This window comes from Eptesicus fuscus, chromosome 17 (assembly GCF_027574615.1).
Source record: "Eptesicus fuscus isolate TK198812 chromosome 17, DD_ASM_mEF_20220401, whole genome shotgun sequence".
NCBI lineage: Eukaryota > Metazoa > Chordata > Mammalia > Chiroptera > Vespertilionidae > Eptesicus > Eptesicus fuscus.
Genome location: NC_072489.1, coordinates 34,749,818 through 34,766,329, shown reverse-complemented (window position 1 = coordinate 34,766,329; position 16,512 = coordinate 34,749,818). Strand labels below are relative to the sequence as shown.

The 16,512-nt window shown below is 44.4% G+C and overlaps 1 protein-coding gene across 1 annotated transcript in view; it reads right to left on the bottom strand.

Moving 5' to 3' along the window:
* The window catches only part of STAMBPL1 (STAM binding protein like 1), a 42,002-nt gene extending 25,986 nt beyond the window's left edge, over positions 1 to 16,016 (bottom strand). Inside the window, exon 1 of the mRNA XM_054728902.1 lies at positions 15,734 to 16,016. The gene's annotated coding sequence lies outside the window, so the exon portion shown is untranslated. The remainder of the gene's footprint in view (positions 1 to 15,733) is intronic.
* Between the last annotated feature and the right edge of the window lie 496 nt (positions 16,017 to 16,512).

The window sequence follows — 16,512 nt, the reverse complement described above, 5'->3', positions numbered from 1 at the left end:
AGCCAGATGCTGGCAGAGCTGACTTCTCTAGCTCCTCACACTTCAGCAGCTATGGTGTGATAAACTTCAGGTGTAAGGGAGAAACAAGATGCCCAGAGAACACCAAAGGCAGGAGGAAAACACTCAACATCAGGCAGGAATAAAACATAAATTCTCTTTTCTCAGAGGAGGCTTGACGTGCGCTGGGGCACAGAGCACAAAGGCAGCGTAGCGAGTCAGCCTGGGTGTGAACGTGGGCCCTGTAGCTACTTGCTAGTCATCCTTACTAGACCCTCCCAGCTCACTTTCCTCATTCCCATGCCGGCTCATCACACCTGCTTCATCACTCCAGCGTGGTGTACGCTAATAGAAAACATTCATCAGGAATGCCTGATTGAATGTCAACCTGCTCCTCACTCTCCACCCCCAGTACAGCCCACATTCCTGATGTGATAACATCTGCACTACAGCCTGGGACACATTTAACCTGTTAAGTACCCCTAGCGAGTGAAGTTCCCTTTGTTTTAGAGCTTCCTGTCTTGTTGCCTTTATCTCTAGCCTCTTTGCCTCACTGTAGCCTCTGAAGACACAACCATTTTCATCTTTAAATATCCTTTTAAAGAGGAGTAGGGAAGCTCTAGCTGGTTTGGCTCAGTGTATAGAGCATCGGCCTGCGAACTTGAGTCCCAGGTTCGATTTCCCGGTCAAGGACACATGCCCGGATTTCAGGATCGAACCCCAGTTGGGGGCATGCAAGAGGCAGCCGATCAATGATTCTCTTTCATTATTGATGATTCTATCTCTCTCTCCCTCTTCCTTCCTGTCTGAAACCAATAAATATATTTTTTTAAAAAATTAAAAAGAAGAGTAGGGGAGTGTCTGCTTCCTGTCAATCCTCACATACAAGGCCTTGGGGAACCAAGCCCGGAGGAGATATCCAGACCATATATCCACAATGAGCACACAAAGGACAACCCCTCTATGCCCCGTGGAGTCAGCCAACAAGTAGCTCCTGGAACCAACTGAGCAGTTCCCCGAGGGGCCCAGAGGGCATGTGGCAAAAATGAGTGTGGTCCACGAGTGGCCTGCGAGGGGCAGGAGCCCTCTCCAAAGTGCCATTTCACAGCTCTGAGCTGATGAAAGTTCTCTTCCTGCGCCCTCACAGTGGCACAGCCCAACAGCAGAATCCTTTGTCGCGGGGTCCCAATCTGATGTCTCCGTGTCCCAACTTCCCCCAAGGAAATGTGGAGGCAGCTCGGCAGTTCAGCCTCTAAAAACCAGCAGCAAATAACGCCAGGACAGAACAGCGAGAAAAATATCTGGGTGTGGCCCAGTGTGTATGGTGTGACCCTTTTAGCTTTTCTTCCTTTCTTTTTAAATACCTTTTTGGTGGCTGAGCTCAGAACCCTGACCCACTTTCACACCCAAAGCCATATTTCCCGAATACAGAGAAGACACTTGCAGGCTGTGAACAACCTCCCTAGAGACCAGAGAAGAGCCAGCGAGACTTCGCCCAAACGCGTCACCTTCTCCCTGGCACTCTGTCAACCTGAAGGCTGTGGTGAACTGGATCAGCAGGTGAGGGAGGCCAAACACCTCATGCCACCCCCTGAAGTCTCATTCTAATTGGCCAACCAGCAGCCTTCCTTTACCCCACTGGGTCAGAGTTCGTGCTGACCTTGGTGCCAGGTACTGAGCTGGAAATAACAAAGGAAGTTGTCATAACGTAGACTGTGGCTGCAGTGATCTAACCTGATGTGGATAAAGGGAGGTAGAATGTCATTCTCCCACTTTAAATGACAGGCAGAAAGAAGGATCTCCTGAGTCATGTTCTGACAGATGGGGACCTGCTTTAGGGAAAAAAAAATGACCTGTGCGGCTCATCGTGAAAGATTTAAACATTCAGTTCGTAAGTCAACGGTCACTTTGATGTTTTTAGACTCAATGCCATTCGATTTTTTTTAATGAGATGATTTAATTAATATGCCTAAGAAAACACTGGAAAATAAATTTTAGGTGTAAGGGAGAAATTCATATCTGTACACACTTACTTTGCCATCTTAAATCCATTGGCGCATGTTCCTTTTGTTATCCTGTTTGTTGAAATACTAAAATTTCCTGGAAATTATGTGTTCTAAAGAAAAGCCACCCATAAGCCGCTAAGATTCTAATGTACATGCTTTCCTTTTCATTGCAATTTGCTTTTAAGAAAATGCTATCCAAAAGTCATCTAATTCAATGAAGCATGAGTCAGAAATAAATTTTTAAAATAACATCATCTTCTTGCCTGCCAGTCGCCTGAAGCTCAGAGATGAGGTCAGTCCTTAGGCATTATTAATGAGCTTTATTTAATTTTCATGCATTTTCTAAGGACAGGACTTCAACAAGATGAACTGAGTCCAGCACTACGATTGAAAAGCAAAAGCTCTCCTGGAACACTTCTCATTTAGTGCCCCTCCCCTGACCCCCAACCGCAGAGAACACCAAAAGCAGGAGGAAACCAAAGGCACCCTAAGTGAACACCAAAGGCATCCCTAACTGTCCCACACGCTCCCGGAGCCAGCTGCGTTCACATTCTCAGTCGTGCCCTACACCTGCGGTCGGCAAACGGCGGCTCTCGAGCCACATGCGGCTCTTTGGCCCCTTGATATTTTAACAAAGGCCAGCTTAGGAGGAACCTTATTAAGTTAGTAACAATGTACCTACCTATATAGTTTAAGTTTAAAAAATTTGGCTCTCAAAAGAAATTTCAGTCGTTGTACTGTTGATATTTGGCTCAGTTGACTAATGAGTTTGCCGACCACTGCCCTACACAATCTCTTCAACGCAGTGGACAAAAGCAAAAGAGTCTGTGTCCATCCATGACCTTCCCAGCCGTCCATTTCTAAACCCTTAATCAGCAGGTGGCGGTCTGCTGGTCCTCTTTGCTCACTACTCACCCCTTTCCTGTTTTCCTTCCCCATAGCTGACATCCCTCTACTTTAATGTTAAGTTTCCTCCAAGTGATTCCTAGACGATCTACCCCATAATTACTTGGTGGAAGAGGAGAGTGGTTATTACAAGAAACAGATTCCTAGGCCCCAGCAAGTCAGACTTTCTGGGAAGGGCGTCCCATGAGTCTCTAGTTTGATAAAACTAGACAAAGCCGCCCCGGAGACCTCTATGCACATTAAAACTTGAGACTCCCTCTAACAGAAAAAAATTTCTCTAAGAGTGTTACAAATTACTCCCAAATACCTGGCCTTGGTCAGCTGAATATTTCCTACTTTAGAACAAACTCTGGCCTTGGCTTCAAAAAGTAGACATATTTCCTTTTTCCTCCCATTTACCTTCACCCTGCATCTCAACTATTAATTTTTGTCTTTCCTCTTAACATACTTTTATTCCGTAAGACACCATTTTTTTTTCTTCATGTTTCAAGTAAAGCTTAACCTGAACTTTAGCACTATGTCTTTAAATGACCTCCATCCATTTCCACCAGGACATCCAACTGATTTCTCACTCACTATGTTACAAGGCTGCATATGTCTTTCTCACAAATACAGCTAGTACCAAATAAATTCATTCATTCATGTCTTTATCCAAAATAACTTATTAAGCACCTACTTTGTGCTAGCAGCTAGTGATACAATGGTGAGCAAAGAGATAGACAGTATCTGATCTCATAAAATTTACATTCTTTTTTTAAAAAAATATATTTTATTGATTTTTTTACAGAGAGGAAGAGAGAGGGATAGAGAGTTAGAAACATCGATGAGAGAGAAACATCGATCAGCTGCCTCTTGCACACCCCCTACTGGGGATGTGCCCGCAACCAAGGTACATGCCCTTGACCGGAATCGAACCTGGGACCCTTGAGTCCGCAGGCCGACGCTCTATCCACTGAGCCAAACCGGTTTCGGCATAAAACTTACATTCTGCTAGAGGTATGGGATGGGACAGATAGGTATAAATATACTAAACAATTATCTGCACCATTATCTCATTAAAACAGTGGTAACTGCTACAAAGACAAAATATGGGCAACTTTTAAACATGTTTTTTATTGATATTTAGAGAGATAGAAAGGGAAAGAGAGACATAGAAACATCAGTTGGCTGCTGCTTCCTGCATGGTCCCCACTGGGGATCAAGTCTGCAACCTGGGCATGTGCCCTGACTGGGAATCAAACCTGTGACCTCTTGGTGCCTGGGTTGATGCTCAACCCCTGAGCTACACTGGGTGGGAGAAAAAAAAGATTTTTTAAATACGCATTTCTGTTGAACAAGCAATTTCAATTCTAAGTTTTCTTCATTGACTATCCTACCCAAGTAATTCTCATTCTCTCTCTCTCTCTCTCTCTCTCTCTCTCTCTCTCTCATTACAGCATGGTTTAAAAATATTAACATTTTGGAAATAAAATTAAATAGCCATCAGAAGGGGGTTATTTAAAATAAAGAATCTCTACTTGTATGTATATTCATAATCAGTGGACACAGGCAGTGGGGTGGTGAGGGCCTGGGGAGGGGGAGCAGAGGGCAGGAGCAGGCTAGAAGAGGTTAATGGGGGGGAAAAGGAGGAATTATGTAATACTTTCAACAATAAAGATTAAAAAACAAACAAACAAGAATCTCTATGGTGGGTGAAGCCATGAGAAAGGACTTACATCCATACTCAATGAATCAGAAAGTTGTTCAACTTAGAGCATTAAGTGAAAAAAAGCAAGTTGTAGAATAATATAAAGTACTAGAGGCCTGGTGCATGAAAATTCATGCACTGGAGAGAGGGTCTCTCAGGCCGGCCTGTCCCCTCTCACAGTCTGGGAGTCCTCAGGGGTGGGAGGCGATCCACGATCAGGGGAAGGCAATGCCCCATCACACCTCTGCTGCTGCCACTGCTGGCAGTGCAAGCCTTGGCCAGGCCCTGGTTACCTGAGCCTCGGGCGGCCCTGGGCGGATGGGCAGCCGCCATCTGAGGCTTGCCTGTGCCTTGGGCATCAGCTGGGCAGCCGCCATCTGAGGCTTGACTGCGCCTCAGGCATTGGCTGGGCAGCCACCGTCCAAGGCTTGCCTGCACCTCAGGCTGGCCCTGGGTGACTGGGGGGCTGAGGGGACTTGGGGACTCCAGAGGCAGGCACACAGAGCGGCTGGACCCACCTGGGGGTGGGCCTGGCCGTGTCATGCGCCTGCCACCCTGGCAGGGCTGAGGGGACTGGGCACCATCATCTTGTGTCTATAGGTGCTACCATCTTTGAGGGTGTGGCAGTCAATTAGTATATTCCTTCCTTATTGGCTGCGGGTGCCACCATCTTTGTGAGGGTGTGACAGTCAATTAGCATATTCCCTCTTTATTAGATTGGATGACTCCATCCTATAATACATGTATTTAATGTATATTGGCATTTGCAAGAAAATAGTCCAAACAATGTATACTGAATTTTTCTCTGCTGTTCTCTTAAAAATGGAATCATGAAGGATTTCACATTCAGTTCATTTCTGTACAATTTGTTACAAGCGTGTTTCACTTCATAATCAGACAAATTACACTTTTTAAGCCTATAAGTTTTGTGTAGGTAGCTCCAGATTTGAAGTCTAGCCCTGCCACATCTGTGTTTCCAGATATGTGACTTTTGATAAATAATTGAGTCTGTTTCTCTGATCTAAATTGAGAATAATTGCGTCCCCCTTGCTTTGCAATATTGTTAAGGCAGTTTAGTTGTAGTAGCTATTCAAGGGCTAAATCCAGAGGGGCTGGTCTGGCCTGTTGGTTGAGCTGGGTGGTCTTAGTGTCACACCCTGCACATGCAGTTGCTGGAAATAGAAACATACCGGCTACAGATCTGGAACACAGAGCCAGAGAACCTTGCTGCACAAACCCTTCAAAGTCAGTCCTGCCAAATTCAAGGCTCTAATTGCTCACCTTTTTTCCCTCTGGCCTTTATGATGATAAATCAGTTGGCTTTGCCCATGTGTTCCTTAATCCTCTGATCTGGACCAGGTACTGTATGTCCCTAGCTCCGATGTAATGCTTATTTCATCAGGTTAGCTCTCTGTTCCAAAATGCATTCTGGTAACCGAGTGCCTACAGAAAGAGTTATAAAAACCCTCACAAGCCCCTCAGGGTCAGAGATCTGACCTTTTTTCTTGTGCATTACTAGACTTCATTTTCCACTGTCCCCCAATATATGTCTTCCCCTACTTCCTTTTTTTGATCAAACACTTTATGCCCTATCCTAACATCTGCCATTCTCTCTAAAAATTCCCACCAGCCCTGTGGTTTTCTGAATCTGTCCATCAAAAAAACAGGTGTTAATAAGAAAATGAAACAAGTATAGAGTGCTGTAGAGAGCGCCTGGGAAGGCACATGGGCATTTCTGTAATTATTGTCAGCTGAATCCAGTGGCATTGGCAGAGCCATGTCCTGGAAACACGCTTTGCCAGAGGCAGGAGTGTTGTCAGCTTGACCTTCAGCCCAGGTGCCAGGGCGTGGGTTTTGTTATTTAAATCCAGCCAAGCACCAGGAATGAATACCACGGGGGCCCATCCAAGAATGCGAATAATCTCCTTTGTCTTGACTTTTAGTAAAACTTCCTGTTTTTTGCTATATAAAATAAACATGCTGTATTGGCTCTGGGTCCTTGTCCCTGTCAGAGGACAGTAGTCCCACCCGGCCCCAGCTTTTCCCTTCTATCTCTGTGTCTGTCTCTTTCATTTTCTCAATTCCCAGCAGCCCCTTACTCAGGAACCGGACTGCTCTCTAGCCACGCTGGACACAGAAAAGAGAGAAATATTCACAGAGTGCCATTATGAAAACTCCAAGGCAGCATTGATGTGTATGTGATTACATGAATATGTCTATGGAAATCAGGAGGTAAAATGCAGAAAGGATAACAAAAGCAGCACAAATCTGAATATAAAATTAGAGTTAGCTCTTACCTAGGTTTTTTCAGTGTGGTTTAAGTAACCACCTGTATCAAAAATCCTTCGAGAAGGTGGTCAAAATAAAGGCTCCCAGGCCTCACCCAAATTTACTGAATAATCTATGGGGGTGGTATGGAAGATATTTTGTTTTATTTTTGGGGGGCGGGAGGACCAGTCTGAGAAGCACTGCCCTAGTTACCTTTCTAAGGTTTTCAATAACATTATATTTGCCAAAGAAAAATAACCTTTATGTCGTAACAGTGATGGTCATTTACATTTCTTTCAAATCCTACATTTTAATCTATTGAGTTATTTCTTAATTGAGAAAATAAAGTTCCACACCCACTAACAATTCCAATTGATTTTCACCTTTTTATTTATTTTTCTTAACGTACTATATTGATTCAGTTTCCAGTTTCTCTGCCCCGTGGAACAAAATCAGAAACATATGCAGGACTTACTCCAGGCCTCTCTTTTCATTTGTTCCTCTTCTCAAAGAAAACTTACCTTGGGGGACAGTTTACAAACCAACGTTGCAAGAACAAAACAGATTCGAAAAGAGCTAGAGTCCATCCACCAGAAGACTGAAGCAGAAAGGGCTCTCTTCTCGATGGTCGAAATGCTTATTTCCGGTATTTAAAACTATGGCTCCAGCAACAGGAAAAATACAATCACATGGTCCTTAGCTGAGCTGAATTTAACCAAGATCAGCATTACTGATTATAGTCTTTCTTCCACCTTTAATTAAAAGGCGCACAATTGCCCAGCCATTGAAGTTTGAAATGTAACACTATCAAAAGGCACCCACACCGGAGTTTCTCTCTGAACCCAGAAAAAGGCGAAACAGGCAGGCAGTGTTCACCCCGAGCCAGAGAGGGTTCAACATGAGTCATCACTGGCTTCCTGTTTCCAAATTCTCCCAGACAGTCATCAAATCAAACAATCAGAATGAATACTAGTAAGCTGTGATGGGTCCCTGGACAGTTAGGTCTTAGATGAACTCTTACTGAATCTGCGGTTCAGTCACTATGATGCCACTGAAACATAAGTATAGCACACGTTTAAAGAACAAAACACCAAATTCACCAAAACTCAAATTCTATTATCCTTAATCAAGTTTAAACTCACTAAATTTTTAAAAATTTATCTTTATTGGTGAAAGAATTACATATGTCCCCTTTTTCCTCCCCACTGACCCTCCACCCTGTCCCCAACCCTCTCCCCAGGCCTTTACTACACTATTGTCTGTGTCCATGGGTTATGCATATATGCATGTAAGTTCTTTGGTTAATCTCTTCCCACCCAACCCCTCCCCGCCTTCGGTCTGAGTTTGGTCACTCTGTTCCATGCTACTATGTCTCTTTCTATTTTGTCATCAGTTTATTTTGTTCATTAGATTCCACATATGAGTGAGATCATCTGACACTTGTCTTTCTCGGACTGGCTTAGTTTGCTTAGCATAATACTCTCCAGGTCCCTCCATGCTGTCTCAAAGGGTAAGAGATCCTTCTTTTTTATGGCTGCATGGTATTCCATTGTGTAAATGTACCACAGCTTTTTTATCCACTCATCTACCAGAAAGAATATATGCACCTCTATGTTCATAGCAACACTATTAATAATAGCTAAGATCTAGAAACAGCCCAAGTGCCCATCAGTAGAGGAGTGGATAAACTCACTAAATTTAAAAACAGTTCCTTGACAAGGAATTGAAGTTTAGTTAAATAATAACGTGTAATTTACAAAAAAGGTAAAACAAAGGATGCACATCATATTTTAAAGAGATTTGAACATTTTTCTTCAACTAAATAGTCATGTTTTACTCACAAACTTTACATAAGACCAAGAAAAGCTTTTGCTTCCTTAGAAAAAAACAATACTAGTTACACATTTCTGAAAGTTATTTATGAGAACAAGAAATAATATAAGGACTAAAATAATGTTAAAATATTAAAACTGATGATGGCATATTCCATCTTAAAGCAGCATTGGGGGAATTAAGAATTTTGTATTATTGGTTGCTGTAGCAGCCTTCCCACCTATGATTAAAATCTGGCCTCTTATAACTAAGACATAATTACTTCAATAAGTCTAAGAACAGCTAAAATTTACTCTGCGGTTACTCTATAAAACATTCTGAATAAACACAGTTATAAAATGTCATCATAACTCCACTGTCAGTCATGAATGGGAGATATATAAGATTCTAGGAGTGTGGAGAGAGGTGGATGGCATAGAAGTTTTTCAGAATACTGATACCTGCCCAGTAATTTAATGTACACATATTCATTGGTAACATTTCTCCTTATACCCAGTCATTCTTTATATATAATATAAATGTCTCCCTAATATAATGCATTACATATTATATATAACATATAATGTATACATTATATCATGTATCTACACTAATAAAAGAGAAACATGCCAAAACTGGTTTGGCTCAGTGGATAGAGCGTCGGCCTGCGGACTAAAAGGTTCCAGATTAGATTCCGGTCAAGGGCATGTACCTTGGTTGTGGGCAAATCCCCAGTAGGGGTTGTGCAAGAGGCAGCTGATTGATGTTTCTCTCTCATCGATGTTTCTAACTCTCTATCCCTTTCTCTTCCTCTCTGTAAAAAAATCAATAAAATATATTTAAAAAAAAAAGAGAGAGAAACATGCAAATTGACCATCCCTCTGCTACGCCCACCAGCCAATCAGGAGTGAGTATGCAAATTAACCCAACAAAGATGGTGGTGGCCATGGAGCTGGAGCGAACAGGAGGCTTGGGTTGCCCCCAGTGACAGAGGAAGCCAAGCTTCCAGCCTGCCCTGGCCTCCGCTCAAGGAGGGGCTGGTAGGCTGGGTCACCGGGGGGCATGGCCAGCCTGAAAACGGCCCTCAGCTCCTCACCCAGGCTAGCCACACCCCCATGGGGTGAGGGTCTCTGCTGGGGGGCTTGGCCAGCCTGCAAACAGCCATCAGCCCCTCACCCAGGCTGGCCAGGCACCCCAGTGGGGACCCCCACCCTGAAGGGGGTGTGGCCAGCCTGAAAATGGCCCTCAGCCCCTCACCCACATGGCAAGGCACCCCAGCGGGACACCTCACCCTGAAGGGGGTGTGACCAGCCTGAAAACAGCCACCAGCCCCTCACCCAGGCTGGCAAGGCACCCCAGTGGGACCCCCCCCCCACATTGAAAGGGGTGTGGCCAGCTTGAAACAGCCCTCAGCCCCTCACCCAGGCTGGCCATACCTGCAAACCACCACAGGCCCCTTGCCCAGGCCACCCCATGCCCCAAAGGAACTCCCACCCTGATCCAGGACACCCTTCAGAGCAAACCAGCCGGCCCCCACCTGTGCACCAGGCTTCTATCTATGCTAATAGAAGGGTAATATGCTAATTAGACTGGGAGACCTTCCAGGAGACCTTCCAGACGTTCTTCTGGACAAAGCCATGGTGGCGGGGCCGAGGTAGAGGTGGTTAGAGGTCAAGAGGGGAGGGCAGTTGTGGGTGATCAGGCCAGGATGGGACAGCAGTTGTGGGTGATCAGGTCAGTGAGGGGGGCAGTTGGGAATGATCAGACTGGCAGAGGGGCATTTGGGGGTGATCAGGCTGGCAGCGGGGGGCAGTTGGGGAAGAGTAGGCCAGCAGGCAGAGTGGCTAGGGGCAATCAGGCAGGCAGGCAGGTGAGCAGTTAGGAGACAGCAGTCTTAGATTGCGAGAGAGATGTCCGATCCCTGAAAACCGGCAGTAGGACATCATTTGAGGGGTCCCAGATTGGAGAGGGTGCAAGCCGGGCTGAGGGACACCCCCCCCCACTGTGCATGAATTTCATGCACGGGTCCACTAATACATATATAATGTATAATACATACCTAATATAATGCATATAACATCTTCATATGATGTATGTAATATATATTATATAATTACATAATATTACATTGCACATTATTTATATAATATATAATACTAGAGGCCCGTGCACAGATTTGTGCACTGGTGGGGTCCCTCGGCCTGACCTGTGGGGATCAGGGCAAAACCGGCTCTCCGACATCCCCCAAGGAGTCCCAGATTGCGAGAGGGCACAGGCCAGGCCGAGAGACCCCACCACTGCACAATCGGGGCTGGGGAGGGACCGTGGGAGGGCTCCAGGGCATGTCCAGCCAGTCTCACCCAGTCCCGATGGGCCGGACCCCAGCAGCAAGCCAACCTACCGGTCAGAGCATCTGCCCCCTGGTGGTCAGTGCATGTCATAGCGACTGGTTGAAAGGTCAAACGGTCAGACACTTAGCATATTAGGCTTTTATTATATAGGATGAGCTATATGCTATACACTATATTAGGGAGACATACCTCCTTTTCTTCCAGCTCAGAATCACTGGGTATAAGGAGAGAGGTTACAAATTAATATGTGTTGCATATGTCAACTGCCAGGCAAAAACAAAAAATAAACAATTTTTAAAGCAAATGTAAAAACACAAAATTGGAACACTTCTTAATAAAGCACTTAATAAAAAATACCACTACAAAATACTAAAACATCAAGTAAAAATAGCAACAATTTTATACAAGAATCTCTCTGTACCTCAATTTTTAAATTTGCACAATGATACCTATTGCCTAAAGTTGTTTTATGAATTAATAAATAACAACAACAAACACATATAGCACAATTTTTTGCCAGACACTTCTAATCACTTTCCATTTATACCTATTTATTCATTTAACCCTCTCCCAAGCCTTATGAGAGGGAAATTAATATCCCTGTTAAAAGATGAGGAAACTGAGGCTCAGAGAAGTTAGTAACTTGCCCAAGGACGCACAACTAGTAAATGGCAAAAAGAATTCATGTTCCTAACTACGCCATCATCCTTGAGATGATGTGTTAAGCCTTTGCACAGTGCCTGGCGTATAGGACATGTTCAAGAACTAATATTTCTTACTAAATATCTGTCAAATGTTTGCAAGATTCTGAGGTTACACTAGGGCTCAACAGAAAAGAATGTGGGTGATGTTCCATGAATGTGGAATATGTGAATGATGACCCTTGTGCCATAGCTTTACTATCTCTCTTGCACATAAAACAAAGACTTCTGATGTCTGACTGTCTCAACTTTTTGCTTCTTCATTGCAGCCTTTCGATTAAAAATCCAACTATCATTCTCTGACACCAGATTAACACCTCCACTCCCTCCTTCCACTAATCCACTCCCCACCCAATGGCCAAAATATTCTTCCCGAAAAGATGCTTTCATCACTTAATCCTTTCAAGGAACCAGCCTTGAATTGGCCACCTTATCTAATCAAAATTCCACTCCCTGGCTTTCACAGGCCTTAGTAAAGTATGAAAGAAACAGGCCTTTAACCCTTGTTCAAGTTCCTACTAATCAAGTAAATACTGATAAGAATCGCCATGTTTCATTATGCAGAGGATATCAGTATTTGTATTACTTCAACACAGTGATAGCAATTTTTTATTGTATTTATTTTGAACATAGCCTATTAGAAAAAAAATTAAATGTTTAAGGATCTCATTTAATTTTTATTCAGAATAAAACAAGCTTGATTGGAGGACATGAACAGAAGAATGACAGACAGAAAATGTGCATTATTAATATGCATGATCATGTTAATATCCAGGCAAACTTCAGACAGCTTTCAAATCTTTAGTCCTGAAATTAGAACATGAATCATGGGCTAAATTTCTAATGACTTGGAATGGAAAGTCAGAACTATTAAAAAATAATAATAATATAAAGCATAGCACTCTTAATATCCAACATCACACAATGCAACCATTTCCAAGAGGACTTTAAAAGGCTAACTAGAGCAATTAAAACATGAATTACTGTGCTTATATAAAGGAGCTGCTTTTAATAAACATAAATTACTAAGTAACCACCAATCTTAATTAGTTCCTAAGCCAGCCAAATCAATGGACAAACACACCACGGATTCATTTAAAATTTAGAAAGAAAATCAAATGTTATGTGCTGTGAAGACTTAGTCATTTGCCAAAGGTTTCATTAGCTTTTCCATTTAGCATGAGGAGATGCTGGATTGTACTAGAAACTCATGTGGTTTGCTTAGAAATGCAAATAATTTGTGACAAAAGGCACATCCAGATTATTCCTGGATTGAACATTCTGATGTCAACTCAGGATTTTTTTTTAATGTAAACTCGCACATCCCGCTGGACAATTCACATGTTCATGGAATGAGCAAGTCAACAGGTGCCAATACAGTGCTTTTTGTTTGTTTGTTTTTATTTCGAAGGGATTGTTATTGTTCCTTGATGGAGGAAGTCGATCTTAGTTGAATATATGCATGAGCTCCAATTTGATGAAAGGTTCATATAAAGTTATGACTAAAAACAATCAATACTAGATGTGAACTAGTTAAGTTGGGAAGTAAAGACATTCTAGGCTTGTTTTTCATTTAACCAACATTTATTGAGCATCTGTGATCCATTAGCCCCGAAGGGACAGAAAGCTGACTCGAATATTTTCAGGGATGACTATGAGTCATTTTCTGCGGTGTCATTTGAAGTTCCTTATAAATCTTTCACAGGGTTGAGGAAAAAATGCTAGCTTTAGACAGGAATCCCAAATCCAGTGGATTAAACTGTCTCTAGTGTGTAAATGTGTCCTCCCAGAAGGCACCTGACATTTCCTGGGCAGCATCTACATGTTTCTTCTGGCCCTCACAGGTTGAGCAAGAATCACCAGGCCTTTCTTCTCTGTGAAAAGCAACCTCACTCCCTGGACAGAAGCTGTAAGTAGGATTGGGAAGAGTCCTTGAAGGAGGAATATGATCAAACCGGTTTAGTTAAGTCCTAGGTGCTAAATAATAATAAAAAAAGGAACTATTACTCACAGTTCTTTAACTACGTTTATCAGTCCTTCTCAGGAACCCACCCCAGAGACACTCTCCTCTCCAGAAGCAAATCTCCTCAGGAATACTGCTCCCCTCAATGTCTCTCTCTAAGCCTCACACTGGCAATCAGTCCTATGAAACAAGGCAAAAGTAGGCAAGAACTGGCCCTCAAGACCACAATATGGGCAAGAGACTAGGATTCTCTGCGTGGTCATTTAAATGATGCTTGTTTTATTTAAACAAACAAACAAAACACACAAAAAACAAGTTTCTTTTTAAAATTCCCAAGAATCAACTGATACATAAATTCCAGCTAGATTCCCAAGTGGCCAACAATGTGCTGGATAGATGCTTGAACTGAAAAGAAGCAGCCAGTTCATTTTCCAGGTAGATTCCAGTAACATTTCATGGCTTTGAATAAAGAAGCTGTAATGGAGCCAGTGGTAAACAGGAGGAGTCTATTTCTCAAAGGCATTAACTTGAATTTAAAAAAAAAAAAGATATTTATAGCTACAAAATGCTACTATAATACAGTTATAGAGTACATTTTTTGAGACTTAATTGAGCATCCATTCCACAAACATAAATAAGATTGTCCATTGAAACAAGGTCTGGGAAAAAAATAAAACCCAGTGGCTTAATCTCTATAAAACCATCATAGAAAACTATGAACAAAAACTTCACACAGAAGTCAAAAATTCAGGTGTAGCCCTGGCAAGTGTGGCTTAGTTGATTGGGTGTTGTTGGGTGCATCAAAAGGTTGACGATTTGATTCCTGGTCAGGGCACAAGTCGGGGTTTCAGGGTAGAACCCCAGTAGAGGGCACGCAGGAGGCGGCAGATCAACGTTCTGCTCTCACATGGATGTTTCTCTCTCTCCTTCATCTTTCTTCCTCTCTAAAAATCAATTAAAAAATCTTTAAAAAAAAATTCTGGTGTAATTTATCTGCTGGAACAAACCTGCTGTATTTATTACCATTGACAGGGCCTTGAACATGAAATCATAAATCAGCATCTTACTCATATTCATTATAGTTTCAGAAACTCCTTAAAACCTAGGGCTTCACTTTCTTCTTAGTGACTAACAGGATGTTTGTAAATCACTGTGCTCAGTGGAGCTTAGTTTGAAAGATGTCTGTTTTCCTAACCACCTGATTTCCAGACAGCCACCCCATCCCCAAGGCACTCAAACACTTAAGATCCTCCCCCCCGTCCCCCATATCTTCTAGATCAACTTCTGTTTCTTGAATTACCTATTACGTACGCAATTTAAAATTAAGTTTATTGGGGTGGCATTGGTTAATAAAGTGATATAGGTTTTGTAGCATTTTTCATTTCACCGTAGGCTCTTGGATATCAGCAGTGTGGGTTGTTTTAGAGAGTTCTGGAAAATTGTTCTAGTGACATTATACTTCTTGGCGCATTTCATTAAAGGTATTCAGTTAAGACGTAAACTACTCATGAATTACTTAATGTCTTAAGACAGTTGACGCTAATAAACGCCATAAAAGTAAACTTCGTCTAGAGGCATGCCACATGGCCTGCTGGGGCAAAAGGTCTGCTCTTCCAACCCTCGCCCTTCCCTCTCCACACCACGCACCCCCCCAAAGACAGTGCGCCGATCTCTTTCAGTGTCGACACCGTCTCCAACTCGGAACCAGAAACACGCTTATAGGTCACTGCCAGAGTCCCGCCCTGCCACCCAGAGCCACAGCTTCCTGCCTTCCCCATCAAGGTGAAAGGAACCCCCAGGAGCCGGCTGGGGGCGCACAGAAGCAGCGCAGACGCAGGCGGACGATCGGGGCACTTGAAGGAAGGGAAGAACCAGCAAAAAAAACATTTTCCTCCCGCGGAACAAACCCCAGACCCGACGCCGCCATCGGAAGAGGGACAGGGGCGCGCCAGGCCACCGTGCACACGGACCCGACGGGTACCCCCGCTCGTGCCGGTGCGCACTCACTCACACTCACGCTTCCAGCGCGCGCGCCTACTCACCAGCAGTCCTGCATGTCCGGAGCCCGCGCGGGGCGGCGACTGCGGCGGCTGCCCCCGCGCCTGTCGTGTGGCCTTGGCATCCGTCTGGCCGCTGCAGCCCGGGCCGCGCTGGCTTTTGCTAGAAGGCACTGCAGCCCGGCGCTATGGCCCCCCGGCGTGGAGGCGCCAGCTCGCTGGCCTCGGCCGTGCGTCCACCCCTCTCTGTGGACCGATGGAGCTTTGTTAGTTTCCCTCGCTCGGGCAGGCAGCGTGCGTTGTTCTCCTCTTCCTCCTCCCCTTCGCTGCCGGGGGCCCAGCAGCACGGGGGCGGGGCGGGGGAGGGGGGGGGGGGAGAGAGAGAAGGGGGCGATCAGAGACCTAGTAAAGCCACGCGCAGGCAGGGCTGATCCGAGTGCGCTGCAGCCGCCCCTGCAGCAGGAAAAGAAATTGTCGCTGCGATGGTCCCGGCCTCCCCTGCCCCGGCCCCTGGGTGCCGCCTCCGCCTCTGCCTCCGCCCCCTCTTCCGCGACTGCGGCCTCCCGCATTCTGCAGAAAAAGCTCGCAGGTGGAAGCAGGTCCCTGCGGTGGCCCTAGACTAGAGCGAGAGGAAAAAGAATGGGTGCGACTTTCTCATGTGAAACCCAGCAAGTCCCCTTCTTGGCCCAGAACCACCTGGACTCTCATTTTTTGCTCCACCATTCGTTTAGCCAATGTGGACAGGAATGGGTGCCTTTTAAGACTGCAGTGTGCACACCGTGATGCAGATGGATTTGACCATGAACTCCACTGGAGTCAGGCAA